Here is a 4,867-nt window from a genome sequence, read left to right on the forward strand (position 1 = left end):
CAAGTTTCATGGACTTCCATCTGAAGATCCTTTTTAGTTCTTAACTGAATTCTTGCAGATATGTGATACTGTTAAGACTAATGGAATAGATCTTGAAGTCTACAGGCTCATGCTTTTCCCTTTTGCTGTAAGAGACAGAGCTAGATTATGGTTGGATTCTCAACCTAAAGACAGCCTGAACTCTTGGGATAAGCTGGTCACGACTTTCTTAGCCAAGTACTTTCCTCCTCAAAAGCTGAGCAAGCTTAGAGCTGATGTTCAAACCTTCAGACAGAAAGAAGGTGAATCTCTCTATGAAGCTTGGGAAAGATACAAACAGTTGACCAAAAAGTGTCCTTCTGACATGCTTTCAGAATGGACCATCCTGGATATATTCTATGATGGTCTGTCTGAGTTATCTAAGATGTCATTGGATACTTCTGCAGGTGGATCCATTCACCTAAAGAAAACGCCTGCAGAAGCTCAAGAACTCATTGACATGGTTGCTAATAACCAGTTCATGTACACTTCTGAAAGGAATCCTGTGAGTAATGGGACGCCTATGAAGAAGGGAGTTCATGAAGTTGATACTCTGAATGCCATATTGGCTCAGAATAAAATATTGACTCAGCAAGTCAATATGATTTCTCAGAGTCTGCATGGAATGCAAGCTGCATCCAACAGTACTCAAGAGGCATCTTCTGAAGAAGAAGCTTATGATCCTGAGAACCCTGCAATAGCAGAGGTAAATTACTTAGGTGAACCTTATGGAAACACCTATAACTCAACATGGAGAAATCATCCAAATTTCTCATGGAAGGATCAAAAGCCTCAACAAGGCTTTAATAATGGTGGAAGAAACAGGTTTAGCAATAGCAAGCCTTTTCCATCATCCACTCAGCAACAGACAGAGAACTCTGAACAAAATGCTTCTAATTTAGCAAATCTAGTCTCTGATCTATCTAAGGCCACTGTAAGTTTCATGAATGAAACAAGGTCTTCCATTAGAAATCTGGAAGCACAAGTGGGCCAGCTGAGTAAAAGGATTACTGAAATCCCTCCTAGTACTCTCCCAAGCAATACAGAAGAGAACCCAAAAGGAGAGTGCAAGGCCATTGACATAAGCGCCATGGCCGAACCTGTGAGGAGAGGAGAGGACGTGAATCCCAAGGAGGAAGACCTCCTGTGACGTCCAATGATCAATAAGGAGCTTCCCTCTGAGGAACCAAAGGACTCTGAGGCTCATCTAGAGACCATAGAGATTCCATTGAACCTCCTTATGCCCTTCATGAGCTTTGATGAGTATTCCTCTTCTGAAGAGAATGAGGATGTCACTGAAGAGCAAACTGCCAAGTTTCTTGGTGCAATCATGAAGCTGAATGCCAAATTATTTGGCATTGATACTTGGGAAGTTGAACCTCCCTTGTTCATCAATGAACTTAGTGATCTGGATCAACTGACATTGCCTCAGAAGAGACAGGATCCTGGAAAGTTCATAATACCCTGTACCATAGGCACCATGATCTTTAAGGCTCTGTGTGACCTTGGTTCAGGAATAAACCTCATGCCCCTCTCTATAATGGAGAAACTGGGAATCTATGAGGTGCAAGCTGCTAAAATCTCATTAGAGATGGCAGACAGCTCTAGAAAATAGGCTTATGGACAAGTAGAGGACGTGTTAGTAAAGGTTGAAGGCCTTTACATCCCTGCTGATTTCATAGTCCTGGATACTGGAAAGGAAGAGGATGAATCCATCATCCTAGGAAGACCTTTCCTGGCCACAGCAAGAGCTGTGATTGATGTTGACAGAGGTGAAATAGTCCTTCAATGGAATGAGAACTCCCTTGTATTCAAAACTCAAGGATCTCCCTCTGCAACCATGGAGAGGAAGCTTGAAAAGCTTCTCTCAAAGCAGAGTCAACCAGAGCCCCCACAGTCAAACTCTAAGTTTGGTGTTGGGAGGCCACAACCAAACTCTAAGTTTGGTGTTGAACTCCCATATCCAAACTCTAAGTTTGGTGTTAGAGAGTTTCAACAAAGCTCTGCACATCATTGAGGCTCCATGAGAGCCCACTGTCAAGCTATTGACATTAAAGAAGCGCTTGTTGGGAGGCAACCCAATGTTTATCTAATTCTTATTTTTATTGTTTTTCATGTTTTCTTAGGTTCATGATCATGTGGAGTCACAAAATAAACAAAAAAATTGAAAACGGAATCAAAAACAGCAGAAGAAAAATCACACCCTGGAGGAGCATCTGTCTGGCGTTCAAACGCCAGAACAGAGCATAGTTCTGGCGCTGAACGCCCAGAATGGGAGCATCCTGGCGCTGAACGCCCAGAACAAGCATGGTTCTGGCGTTCAACGCCAGATATGGCAGCAAAGGGGCGTTGAACGCCCAAAATGGGCACCAACCTGGCGCTGAACGCCCAGAGTTGTGTGCAAGGGCATTTTGCATGCCTAAATTGGTGCAGGGATGTAAATGCCTTGACACCTCAAGATCTGTGGACCTCACAGGATCACCTCAGGATCTGTGGACCCCACAGGATCCCCACCCACCTCACTCACTCTCTTCTCTCTTCTCATCATCCTCTATTCCATACATTCTTCCTATTACTCTTTACCACTCACATCCAACACCCACTTCCTTCAAAATTCAACATCTCTTTCCCACCCAATCCCACCCATATGGCCGAATACACATCTCCCTCCATCTCCTCCATATCTTCTTCTTATTCTTCTATTCTTTCTTCTTTTGCTCGAGGGCGAGCAACATTCTAAGTTTGGTGTGGTAAAAGCATAGCTTTTTTGTTTTTTCCATAACCATTGATGGCACCTAAGGCCAGAGAAGCCTCTAGAAAGAGGAAAGGGAAGACAAATGCTTCCATCAAGGGTCTATAGCTCAGTGGTAGAACATTTGACTGCAAATCAAGAGATCCCTGAGATACCTCAGGGGATACATTTTCTTCCACACAATTATTGGAAGCAACTAAGGGTGGAACATCAAGAGCACTCCTCATCCTTCATGAAATCAGAGAAGATCTAAAAGCAATGAAGGAGGAGCAGCAAAGACAAGGAAGAGACATAGAAGAGCTCAAGGACATCACTAAGGTGGACTCATTCCTTGTTCTTACTTTCTCTGTTTTTCGTTTTCTATGTTATGTGCTTATCTGTGTTGTGTCTTCATTACATGATCATTAGTAGTTAGTAACTTTGTCTTAAAGATATGAATGTCCTATGAATCCATCACCTCTCTTAAATAAAAATGTTTTAATTCAAAAGAACAAGAAGTACATGAGTTTCGAATTATCCTTGAACTAGTTTAATTATATTGATGTGGTGACAATGCTTCTTGTTTTCTGAATGAATGCTTGAACAGTGCATATGTCTTTGAAGTTGTTGTTTAAGAATGTTAAATATGTTGGCTCTTGAAAGAATGATGACTAGGAGACATGTTATTTGATAACTGAAAAATCATAAAAATGATTCTTGAAGCAAGAAAAAGCAGCAAAGAACAAAGCTTGCAGAAAAAAAAAAGAAAAAAAAAATTAGGCGAAAAAAAAAAAGAAAGAAAAAGCAAGCAGAAAAAGCCAAAGCTCTTAAAACCAAGAGGCAAGAGCAAAAAGCCAATAACCCTTAAAACCAAAAGGCAAGGGAAATAAAAAGGATCCCAAGGCTTTGAGCATCAGTGGATAGGAGGGCCTAAAGGAATAAAATCCTGGTCTAAGCGGCTAAACCCAGCTGTCCCTAACCATGTGCTTGTGGCGTGTAGGTGTCAAGTGAAAACTTGAGACTGAGCGGTTAAAGTCAAGGTCCAAAGCAAAAAAAGAGTGTGCTTAAGAACCCTGGACACCTCTAATTGGGGACTTTAGCAAAGCTGAGTCACAATCTGAAAAGGTTCACCCAATTATGTGTCTGTGGCATTTATGTATCCGGTGGTAATACTGGAAAACAAAGTGCTTAGGGCCACGGCCAAGACTCATAAAAAGCTGTGTTCAAGAATCATCATACTGAACTAGGAGAGTCAATAACACTATCGAATCTGAGTTCCTATAGATGCCAATCATTCTGAACCTCAATGGATAAAGTGAGATGCCAAAACTATTCAAGAGGCAAAAAGCTATAAGTCCGCTCATATGATTGAAGCTCTGTTTCATTGATAGTTTGGAATTTATAGTATATTCTATTCTTTTTATCCTATTTTGATTTTTAGTTGCTTGGGGACAAGCAACAATTTAAGTTTGGTGTTGTGATGAGCGGATAATTTATACGCTTTTTGGCATTGTTTTTAGTATTTTTTAGTAGGATCTAGTTACTTTTAGGGATGTTTTTAATAGATTTTTGTTAAATTCACATTTCTGGACTTTACTATGAGTTTGTGTGTTTTTCTGTGATTTCAGGTATTTTCTGGCTGAAATTGAGGGACTTGAGCAGAAATCAGATTCAGGGTTGAAAAAGGACTGCTGATGCTGTTGGATTCTGACCTCCCTGCACTCAAAGTGGATTTTCTGAGCTACAGAACTCGAAATGGGCGCTTCCAATTGCGTTGGAAAGTAGACATCCAGGGTTTCCAGAAATATATAATAGTCCATACTTTGGCCAAGAATTGACGACGTAAACTGGCGTTCAACGCCAGCTTCTGCCCAAATCTGGCGTCCAGCGCCAGAAAAGGATCCAAAACCAGAGTTGAACGCCCAAACTGGCACAAAACTGGCGTTCAACTCCACAAATGGCCTCTGCACGTGCAACACTTAAGCTCAGCCCAAACACACACCAAGTGGGCCCCGGAAGTGGATTTATCATCAATTACTTACTCATGTAAACCCTAGTGACTAGTTTATTATAAATAGGACCTCTTACTATTGTATTAGACATCTTGGATTACCTTAT

The 4,867-nt window shown here is 41.3% G+C and overlaps 1 non-coding gene across 1 annotated transcript; it reads right to left on the bottom strand.

Annotated features, from left to right (window-relative positions):
* Positions 1–241: 241 nt before the first annotated feature.
* LOC112746212 (small nucleolar RNA R71) lies at positions 242–349 on the bottom strand. The gene has a single exon (XR_003174107.1). It is a non-coding gene; the product is annotated as a small nucleolar RNA R71 (small nucleolar RNA).
* Positions 350–4,867: the final 4,518 nt, after the last annotated feature.

Source organism: Arachis hypogaea, chromosome 14 (genome assembly GCF_003086295.3).
Source record: "Arachis hypogaea cultivar Tifrunner chromosome 14, arahy.Tifrunner.gnm2.J5K5, whole genome shotgun sequence".
Lineage (NCBI taxonomy): Eukaryota > Viridiplantae > Streptophyta > Magnoliopsida > Fabales > Fabaceae > Arachis > Arachis hypogaea.